Source organism: Gigantopelta aegis, unplaced genomic scaffold (assembly GCF_016097555.1).
Source record: "Gigantopelta aegis isolate Gae_Host unplaced genomic scaffold, Gae_host_genome ctg6348_pilon_pilon, whole genome shotgun sequence".
Lineage (NCBI taxonomy): Eukaryota > Metazoa > Mollusca > Gastropoda > Neomphalida > Peltospiridae > Gigantopelta > Gigantopelta aegis.
This window is the reverse complement of record NW_024534976.1, coordinates 297-12,696: the sequence shown is the minus strand read 5'-3', so window position 1 is coordinate 12,696 and position 12,400 is coordinate 297. Positions and strand designations below refer to the sequence as shown.

Genomic DNA, 12,400 nt, shown 5'->3' with positions numbered 1-12,400 from the left:
ATTTCAACTTGCTGTGAGTGAGCCATGGTCCTTGCAGGTGAGGAGGAGGCTGTCATAACCAGGTGGTATGGTTTTGAACACAATGCTGTCCATGGACTGTGTTGAAGCTGCCAATGAAAATAGAGGATGGACTAAAGTTGGCGTCAGGTTTCCGTTGGTGATCCGTTAGGAATTTTGAAAAGCTGGTTATCACTGCTACTGGTATCTGACCTTGGGAGGAAGTCCTGACTTAGAGGCTCACGGCAGTTTTGAGTAAGTGAGGGTTAGTGACGATGCGATTAACGATTAGTGGGACTGGAATCTGTGCAGGCTTGATGGAGCGCACACCGTACTGGAAGCGTTGGCCAGATGGAAGTTCGTTTTTGGCCTGCTGACCTGTTGTAGGCTCTCATAGGAAACACCAACTGTAGGACTTTGTAGAGGACTGGCCATCGTTCTGATGTGATTAGCGGCCGAGAAATATGGTTCTGTTGTATGCTTCTGAGTCTCACCTTGCTTGGACCTTTACTGGCCGTAATTTTTGTGGCGGTTAAAACTGTTCAATCCCATCCGCCTAAAAGGGAGAAAAACCATCAGACAGCAGAAAGGCTTCCCAAAACATTTTTGTAACTATAAAAAATACCAGCTAAACAAACAATTTGCGCATAAAACTGATCTAGCAAGTGATGTACAATAAGAGGCCTAAAAACATATATTGTACTCACCGCATAAAGCCATCTAATAATCTTATGACTACCCCTTCTACCTTGGAACAGAGCACGTTTGGAGGCCAGATTTTGTAAGGCTTGTTTGTACACACCCCTCCCACTCTTAAGGCTATCCTCCACGCCCCTTTCTTTAAAACTGCACAGGCTATTGATTCAAACCAGCAGCGATCGACTTCCCAAACTCAATTATTCAACTTACACCAGGGACACCTAATGGTGTTTTACCTGTGATTTTACCTCTTTGAGCACCAGCTGTAGCAAAAGGATGAATTCTGGCATAAATACGCTTTAACTGACTTAAAGCTCTTGGCTATGAATAATCTTGTCCTCCATGAAAATCAAGATGTGCATTCCACCCACATGCCAAGATCACTTGAAAGCACAGGCTACGCCCTCGCTATGACATTAACTAAGCTGATAGTAAAATGAGCCTATTATGATGTAATTCTTATAAGAAGCTCGTGCTGTGCTAGAATAATATAGTCTCCATCAGATGAGTTCACTGTCCCCAAACAGATCAGAAATTCGCCCACATTCACAAGGATCACGTGAATTAAGCTACGCCCTGCTCAATAATTAATATCGAGTCAGCTGTTTAATTACATGCTGCATATGTGATATTATAGTATACATATTTTTATTATTAATTAGATGAAAATTGTAGTTTTCGAATATTAAATTAGCATGACCTACGATCATGAGTTCAGCTATTGTCCCATAATTTAAGCATAGCATCAATAATGTCGCGTTGCCAAACAAGCATAACAAGTTATCCACAAAATCAATACTGAAATCAATCCAAGTCAATCTCCCATTATGACTGCATTGTGATTATTAAAGTCACTATAGTTAAATATTATTAGATCAAAATGATGTGTTTTGAAAATACTTAAATAGATGACCTACACCTCATTTAGGACATATTATGTATAATTTAAGCAAATCGCATATAAATACTGCCATCCAACAAGTGTAAAATTTACACAATTAAATATATGACATGCAAGTCAAGTTTGTCCCCACAATAGATCTACAGGCCTTTTAAATCACTTAGATTAAATATTGTTGATTCACCATATTTCACTTTTGGGGTCTCTCTTCATGCATACATGTATAATGTATTATATAGTATGTTATATCACATTAAGTAGCTAGTGTATATAGTACAAAATTACTAAAGAAAAACGTGACAAGTTATTTGTACGCATACTACATCTACATGTTTATTAGATGTATGTGTTTATAAATATGACTTGTACATTAGGTAGTGCTAAAGGAAACAAATATTTAATATATTTCAGTTTTAACTAACTCTTTCACTTCAAAAAATATAGATATCCAATAACATTAACATGGGGTTTAACCCGACTAATTGAACTCATTATATTAGTGGTTCTAGCCAAACAATCGTTCCGAATCAAGGCATCCAGTAGGTGACTCCAAGCGATTATTTACCCAGCTGACCCCCTCTCCCTAACCTTTCCAGCTCCAATTCTAACATGGCAATGGAAGCTACTCTTGTTGAACGCAAGCATAGGGTATATGCAGCTAGAATATTTTGATGGACCTGGTAATCGTGGTCGCCTGGATTTCACAGAGAGTGGTCGTTAAAAATTAAACACAGTCATTGATTATAATTTGAAAGAACCATTTTTGTCTATCCAAATCCACGTATGGAGATGATTGTTACTGTCTCCTTACTGACATCTCAAACAGTTCGCAAACTAACCCAGAAGTTCGGTGTTCATATTGGGGATAGCTCCTGGTCCCAAACAATACCGTTTCAAATTGGCTCGCCCATCATTTATTCCTTTTCACTTGTTAATGTTACAAAATGCTCCAATTCATGGGAGTTAAAGATAAATCACATCACTCGTGTGTATAACCATACCACTGGAAGACGTTTTACCAAGCAGGACCTAAGTTTCAATACTCATACACTATTACTGTACTAATTCTACTATTTGGGGAATGTACCTATCCTGATGCCAGCAAACCCGGATCCAGGGCTATATATATGATCGGTAGCGATGGAATGCAACATCCAATACGTCAGTTTATTTTGAACCTTATTATTCATTTGTTGTTTTCAAATTCTGGGCCGAGTTCAGTAGGATTCCCTGATGAGGTTTTCGTATACTTTGTATCTGGTTTGTAAGGGAAGTATTCCTGGCCAACCTCTACCTCAATTTCCTAATGTAATTTTTTCAGCTGGTTTTGAGTACGTAGGAATCGAACAGGAGTGTCCACATTAGAGTAAGCTCTAATGTTGTTTTTTGTTGCTGTAGGGGACTTAATAATACATTGTGGTATTTTATAAAGTACAGTTCCGATTACATGCTGTTAAGTTGGATTACAAGTATTGTTGCATACGGTGACTATCACAACATTAACTTTCTTGTCAAAATCATAATAAATTATTGATTTGTACATGTATTTTTATTGACATTTTAGTAACTTTTAGCCTTGTTACTTTTATTAGGTCCTGATATAGATAGTGAAAAGTACTGGTCTAACTGCTATTATGATTGAATTGACTAATACCATAGAGATCAGTTGTTAAAACCATTTATAATATGTAGCTTACAGATTTCACTCTAAAATGTTAAGACAAGGTATAGGCAATGTGGCTACTTAAACACGTTTATTTTGAGGCCCAACTTAATTTTTAACTTGTCTACAGGACTTACATGTACATGTATATATAGATTCTTAGTCTGACTGTAAATGGTGAGTTGTATTAAGGGTTGATGCCTATTCAGTTACATGCGGCATTCTAATTTCTGACCCCCCCACTGGAAGTGGATTTTCAATATTTTAGCTCGGGGTTTCGATATTAGTCACCGGTATTGGGAGATGTGACTAATATAAACTGTTTGGGTTGTTATCTTAGAAATAAAGACACGGCTTAGTAGTTTAACAAAATGATAACAACTTTTACTTTTACAGGAATATTATGCATAGTCCACAGCCAGTTGGTAAGAGTATGATTTGGTTATGTCCCGCAATTATCAGTCCCATTCATTCTTATACACGATTTCAATATTGGGGCACAATATATTATTGAACAGAACAGTTTCAATCTTGTTAAATTCAAAATCACACCCAAGCAGAATACTTTTCTTTGCTAAACTGTTATTATGAAGGGCCAAACTAAATCTGCAAAGCTTGCAAAATCTGTTTATGGACAATGATCCAATTTAATTACTCTATGAAGGGGTTACCAACTGTCGTGTGTTTGATGGTAGATGTTTGGGATACTCACCACGTGTTTTCAAACAATACTATCGCACTAATATCACAAATGGTGTCGATAATTTGTTAACTTCACTCGGACCAGGGCAATGGTTGCTTCCTGAATTTGGTTTACAGAACCAATCCAGTATTGTGGCGACAAAGTTTTAGTGGATTTTCTCGCCACAGGGGGGGTGGGGGAAACTTTTTTTCAAATTAGCACCAATTAGGAGCAAACACTTTACAGTAACCACTGACTTGTTTTGGTTTCACACCTTCCGAGCCTACCTTTGAGGCTTTGATACTTCATTGTGTTACTCTCCATTCAGATTATGTCATGATACGATTCTCGGTTCCAATCAAATGTCATCTCTAATAACCAGGACCCAGTTTAGATAGGATTATTCGGATGTCTTTTATGAAGATGCTCCCGTATTGGTATGCCCTTTAAAATCTCCTATGCAAATCACTTCTATACAGGGTGATTGACTGGAGATTATCTCGTTATATATTATAGTGTGGGATATTTGCAATGTAGGATGTGGTAATGTATTGTTAGGTTTGCTTCCTATTAACTTAGAGAAATTAATAGACTCTCTCTCTCTCTCTTCACCTCTCGCGCCTCATCTCTCCTCTCCTCTCCGCCTCCCTTTCCGCCTCTCTCTCTCTCTCTCGTCACTCACTCGTAAGATTGACAGTAAGAGTAGTGCCTAATGTATTACTTGTCTCGCTTCTTATGACAAATCGTACAGCCAATGCTTCCGTTCGGCTGGAACTACACAGCTTCAAGCACTTTATAACAGCTCATGGCTCACATCAGGACTACAGAACAACAGCAAAGAACCTACCTTTCTCTCTAATCTGTACATGAGTTGATAACTCTCATTTACAATACAGTCTGTGGTTTAGTGTATACACTCTATGCTAATGCTATTGAGAGTGCAGGCTATTATTACCTCATACACATTATGTTTTTAAAATGTAAATGAAGTGGAATCCTTTATTGCAGAGATATTTTGTATTAAATAAAAGGGGCATCCTTTTTGTAGTTCTTATGATATTATATTAACTGAGGTTCTCCTGTATACATGTACATTCCTTATGAAAACCTAATCACAATACCCAATCTTAATCTATAAATGAAAGGATTATCCTCTTTCAGTAATGTACATTTGCTCCTATGATTGATACATGTAATGTATGCTGCTATACCTATAGTTTATCAACTGCATAATACCATCATTTATCCCTCTAATATTTGTACATAATTATTATTCATGATTCATGTATTATGTATACATTAGATTTACATCCAAGCCACCAATGGAAGTTACCCACTTTACATTGTTCAACGAATATAAAATAATACGATCATTCACCCTTGTAATACGCTCGATTCATTAACAGATCATTCAACCTTGTAATAATACAATCGTGCACCTTTGGTAATAATACAGTCATGCAACCTTGTAATAATACGATCATGCAACCTTGTAATAATACGATCATGCAACCTTGTAATAATACGGTCACACAATCTGTGATGGTCGAGTACGTAGTGGAGTTGTTGTTGCTGCTACGCTTACTATGTTAATTGTGGGATCATAATAGTTGTCATTATTGGCTTAGTGTCTTGTGTGCATACAACATTTTAAGTCCCGTGGGTTCAACCCTTCAAGTAATAACCCGAAAGAAGAAGGACGTTATGAGCGTCATTTTTGATGAGGCAGGAGATGATATAGATCTTAAAATCCCAACCTTCCAGCCTCTGATGACTAATCAATATTGTTAAACTGATCATCTTTGGAGTAATTGTGAATTAAATATTTTATAAAAGTTTGGTTAATTTTTCTTTGTATAGATTTTTGGTAATGTGTTAATTTTTGTGCACAAGAAGTCTCGTGTAATAAGTTTGTATTTTTTTCTCATATGCACTTCATTTTTGTAGTTTTTCTTGATATTCTTGTGTTATCAAAAAATAGAAGTTAAAATCTTTATTTAATTCTTCACAACCATACAATGCACAGTATATAAGACATACATATATTGATACACCTGTACATATAATATTTGGTAACTTCATATATAATAGTATTGTTATAGTGTAATATCATATCATACTAGTTATACAACTAACTAGCTTCACCCGTGCAAAGTGATTTCAAACTCTTTGACAATAATGTACTATATATATAAGAATTATTGGAGGTAAAATAGGACTGATGGAAAATGACACAGTGAATGGATAGATGAGGATTCAAGATGGATGAATGGGTGGGATGAACAGATAGATGAATAGATAAATGCAGCTGTTTACTCACGTAGCAAAAGTATCAAGGTGACGGCATACCTATTATAATATAGAGGAAATTAAATAAATTATTAAATATAATATGTAACTTACACAAATGAGAGCAGCAAACTGGATAATAGCTAAAAATACAGCTAACCCGGTCGACCCTATAAAACAAAATTGCATTGGATGGGGGCTGCCCTGTGTATGGTATCTCTATCAATTAATTTATCCATCTAACCACACTTCTCTTCATCTATATTTACCAGTGCTCCACAGACAATTGCTAAAACAATAGCTATTGCAATTACTACCAATGCCACTATTCTCACTATAAATTCTATAGTATTTTATAGTCTATGATCTTCTTAGCCTGTGCAACAGGACCCATTAGAAAGAATGTACTAGAGAGAGAGAGAAAGAAGAGAGAGAGAGAGAGAGAGAGAGAGAGAAGAGAGAGAGAGATGAGAGAGAGAGATGCGAGACGAATGGAGAGAGGGAGAGAGAGAGAGAAGAGAAGAGTCTATCACAGACAAACACAGAAATAGATCCTAACACACACACACCTAACAACTGCTGCTATTATCCCAATACTGAAGAGTACAGCAAAAGCTGAGGACTTACTCCAGCCACTGCACAGCCCTATAGAGTGTAAAGAGGGGCAGTAATTTCTAACATCATAAACATGTCTATAATATAACACATATGTTAACATTATCTACTATTGTACAAGTGCTTGTAATTTTTTACATGTACAATTTGATATTGGTTAATAGAATTAATGATATGTATGGTAAGTCACATCCTTATATCAGTTACGCCGTGTCGTGCACAACTTACCACAATAACCAAATACAGCTGCAATAACTACACAGATTATAAATCCATGATACGTTCTTTCCAATTCAATTTAGTTTACCTTATCGAACCTAAATATACAAAAAAAAAATGACAGAGTGATCATTTAAAATATCATGTTAATATTGTTGATAAGATTTTCCACAAAAAACACTGTCTATAAATGTTGACTAAGATATGGATCAACATTGATATCCCATAATTTTTTTGTGTTTGTAACGTACTGGATGGCAGCTCTTTTCGAGGTAAGGGAATAAACTACCTATGTTTCAAAATTTAAAAATAATATTAGATCTTTGTCCATTCAAGTTAAAACTGAGTAATTTAACCGTTAATCAGGCAATATTAATGTAGATTGAGGGAACAGACCATGTATAAAATGCATCAGAGTACAATGTATCTTAGTCCATTCTGCTAATGTTAGGTTCAGTATGACCCAGTCCATGGAAGGGAATAAGAGCAGTGATTTACGTTAAAAGGTAATCTACAATCTGACTAAAGCACAATGATATTTCAGATAATAATTATTACATAGGGTGACTCTAGTTGCACAGAATAATGATAGTTAAAGGTTCTAAAGTCCAATACATAAGTCTTATTACAGCTTGTTTTTAAATTAACTCCAGCCACACTCAAAACTATGGTTTAACCCACACCCATTGCTAGCAAAAACAAGCTAAAAGACAAGCAAAATACGTCTGATTAACTGAATATGGTTATTCGAGGTAGTCACATATACAACGTAACTGTTTTCACTGATTCCTATTAAAGATGCTTTGTATCTTCAGCTTCGTCCGTCTCCTCTATCTCCTGATCATCTTCATCGTCCTTTGCTGCCACTTGAAGTAAAGACATTCTTTAGCTTACCTAAGCGCTCCTCTAATGGCAACTCATCTCTCAAACAAAAACAGGTCGATTTTTGTGTACAATATTCCAAATCACTGTAAACTGCTAAGATTTCCGGAGATTTCCAAAGATTTCATGATTTCCAGTTTTAATCTTATTTCTCTTTCTTCGAAGCTTCCCTATAGAACTTTTTTATAAACAATTACATACATTGCTAATAGAGTTAATCTCTGTAAACTCTTTATTGCAAATAGTTTTGCAGTGTGAAGTTTCATCCAATAGTCTAAACTCTCTGAAGTCTTTAAAATTATTGAGTTAGTTGAAGTTCTATAGGAAGAAAGAGAATAAGATTAAAAAATAAAGTCTGTGAAATCATGAAATCATCAACTTAGATTGATGGATCCTTTGATGATGTACTGGATTGATGCTATTTTGACAGATCTCCTTGAAGCTTTAACTTGGACTATATATCTATGGATGTGAAAAAGATGTTGTCTTCAACTCTCATCTTGACTCTCTCGTCTTCCTTCCAGCTCCCTTTCCTTCCTTTTTTTAATTTTAAAAAGTTTGGGTATCTAACTAAATACACCAGAGTTTCCATGCACATATACCTTACAAATCCTTCTCCCTTTCCCCCCCCCCCATTTTTAACCCCTTGTGTATATTAGGGGAGAGGATGGATGGTGTTTGTGTGTAAGAAGATAATAGTCTTTTCACTTCCTTTTTCCATCCATAAATTCATTTTCACAACCAGGTCAGTTTACAATTATATCTTTCTCTCTTTCCCTTCAGGAGCAGCCACATAAAATAGGTAAGATGTCCTCTCTGTTATAACATCCATTCATCCACTCTCTCTTTAGCGATACAGTTTTCGTTTATTTATCTCTATTTTTCTTTTTATAATTATGTTCTCAATTTGTGGACTCAAATTTTTCCACTGGACTATCCTCTGGATTGGATGGATTATTTACTAAGCCTCTCTGATTCTTCATAGAATGTCTTTCGATTTTTCTTGTGGAGTTGTATCATTTTTTTTCTTAATATTTTAATGTTAATTTAAAAAAAAAACATATTTTGTCAATTGTTTTAAATATGATTTTCTGTATATCCAAATTTTGTAATTGTTTTAAAAATTTAATTAATTATTTTATATAATTTATAATAGCAATTTTTGTCATGACTAACAATATAACCAAACATATGTATCTATATTTTGTACGAGACCCCATTTGACATACTCCACTCTAGAATAACTATACAATAATTATTGAGTTTTAGAGTTTAATATCTTTTGATGACATGTTTGATTGACATTCACAATCCACTTTAGTTATAATATGATTGGACATATATTATAAATATGACTGATAAAACATTTAGTATACTACTTCAGCGATTGAATAATCATTCACTCCTTTTAACATTAAGGGGGGACAAAATTAAATGTTCTGGTCTGTGAGACTAGTTCGTACTGGTAATTAATCATAAAATTGAATGAAAAACTACAGTATTCAGCAGACATGTATTATACAAACACTCTTTACAATATTGAAAATAGCAAAACGACGTTTACATCAATTACGTCAAAAAAATAATAATACAGCATTGTTTATAGTAGTAGTATTGACAATCAAAGATCATTAACACAGCGTAATTAACATAACAAAATAAATTAACCATAAAGATTGTACATGCAATTTACATTGTACAGAAATATGACACTAACAATGTCTCTTGGATGCGTGTTTAATTGGTGGATGTAGTTTATCAGTGTTCATTACAAATATTAGCACGAACTTTTGCCGGAACATAATTTCTATCAGATAATAGGATCTTGAAGAAACATATGTAACAACGTTCATTTTGTGCTAAGGGATGGCCAGCGACTCTGAGAGAGAGAAGAGAAGAGAGATAAGAGAGATAATTGATTGAAAAGGAAGTGTTGTATGTTTGTGTTCATGTTACATGATGCATGTTCCAAATCCTATTTACAAAGATCCCACTAACTTATTAAGAAACTCTTCTAATCCTTTTTCCTCTCATCAATAAATTCATCTTCAAACAGACCATAATAATGTGTACAACAAATATATTATAGCACAATATGTACATGTATTAGGAGCAAAAATTATTATTTATAGTGTTTTACGAGTACAGTACATGCATAAAATGAATAGGAAATAACAGAGGTATTTAATAGCTAACAATCAATCAAGTATCATAATGCAAATAGTACTACTCATGTTAATGATCATTAGTCTCATTCTTGAGGTGGGTATTGTATACATTAGGTCAGTGTAATTTGTGTATTTTACTAAATTTAAAGATGTGTATTAATACATGTACTAATACATGTACCTTACAGAGCTATATATGTTTGATACTTTGAGCTAATTATGAACAATACTGAGTATCATTTGATGTGTAAATAGAGATTGTGTGTAATATCTATTATATGTACATGTACATACCATCATCCCCTCTAACTGGAAGTTTGTCTTTAATAGCTTTTTCCAGGTAAGGGAGGTACTACAATCTAGACAGAGGGAGGAGAGAGAGGGGGAGGAAATATTACTAAAAATCACAGTTTATTTTTTGTACAATATACAAGTATTAGAGGCTTCACTAAATCAGATTCATATTGCTATATCTGTACATAAGTTGATTTTTGTTAAAAAAAGAGTTTAAGTGGATGTCCAACTATACATACGCAGTAGAGAGTAGAGAAGGTCTATACAATAATGGACAATCTGATAGTGAACCAGTAAAGAAACTAATATTTATAACAACTACGAAATACTATACTAAGGTCAAAGGTAAGAGTATAACCTCATTAAACATACTGTCAACATAGTATATCACATGTGGAATATACAGCTGTATATATTCAAATATTCTTTCTATGAAATTGTATATGTATCTGTACATGCTACTCAATATGTTCTTACCATACTCCAAATATGCATAGCTCATAGTGGACTACAAAATTAGCAGAGTAACTAAAAAATGACTACTACATTGTCCAGTTAGATGTACATGAATAAAGACATTCTTACATGTACATGGTCACAATTTTTTTTTACCATTATAATTTGACATTGGGTCAATTACTGTATTTATGTATTGTCTATTTTAAAGGGCTATTATTTAGATATTTCATACATGAAAATTTCCTAAAAATTCAAATAAGAATGATTACAGTCAGAAATGTACCAATGATATATATAGAGTATTGTGAAGTCACAGAGCTGGAGCTGAAACCATATACACTAGCTTTATGCAAATATTTATGTACATGTACAATTCATAGAGTATGTATTGTTAGGCCTACCTTGCTATCTCTTTCTAACTCTTTCTTTAACCATTCAAAATCACGATATCGTCTTCGAACGGAGGATTCTTTTATTTTAAATACAGGAATATTTGTCTAAAGAAAGACATAATAATAAGTCAGGATATAGAATACTAAGTATAGCTATTATAAAGAGACCTCTCCATATACTAACTGAACTTTGCTACTAAGTTTGAATATCTTATAAAGCTTCATTACAGAGTTAATGGTGCTGCTTCAAAACACAGTTTGAGAATAACTGGTATAGGTTTCTGAGACTATAAGACAACAATGCCTGATAGCACAGTACGGATATGGATAGGATAGCTGGTATGAACTTAAAAAATCACTTTTTACAATGAAAATGGCATCATTCTAACAAAATATAGAACGGCAAGCATCAATAAGTTCTCCTTATATACTTAAGTCATATGGTATATTTATCTAACTTTCATGAGCCTATCTATTCTGACATGATGAATATAATGGTCATTTGTTAGTTAGTTCTCCTTTATTAACCTGTATAAACTAACTGTAACAAGAATTTACTTGTAGAATATTAAAACATCTTTACTCCTCATTTTGACTTCATAATCAGTGTAACGTTTTTCTGGCGAGGCCGTGGTTTCGGGGTTTACAGACTTCGATCTCCAATAAGTTGGCCGGTACAGCATAAGCATCATCTAACGTTTGCTTCTTGAATTCTAGCCTTTTTGTTTCTGGGGCGATTGTAGTAGCGCCTGTAGCTCCACTAAGGTCCTCCGCCATCTTCAGAAAGGATTATTTAGCTCAACGAGCTACGCCTACTGGACTTACTGAGCATGCGCAAAACTACTCCCCCGCGAGCCCCACCCAATTGCTAAGCATAACAGCTATATAGCTAAGCTATGCCGGGCAAGAAGAAAGGTGGAAAGTAAAAAAGGATGGAACCCAAAGGCGGAGGGATGGAGGGTACCCCCTCCACCAGACTTCTTTCTCTCAAACAGGCAGAGTGCATTAGAGGCACTTCTTTCATATAGGTATTACAATGAAGTGCATTTTTCTATGACAACACTGTGTGTTTTATTAGATTCAAGGTAAACAAGAGGTTCATTGATGTAATACTCTGAGGAATCTGAAGTATATAAAGAT

At 34.6% G+C, this 12,400-nt stretch overlaps 1 pseudogene; it reads right to left on the bottom strand.

Moving 5' to 3' along the window:
• Window positions 1-9,735: 9,735 nt before the first annotated feature.
• Window positions 9,736-12,037, bottom strand: LOC121366598 (annotated as a pseudogene).
• Window positions 12,038-12,400: the final 363 nt, after the last annotated feature.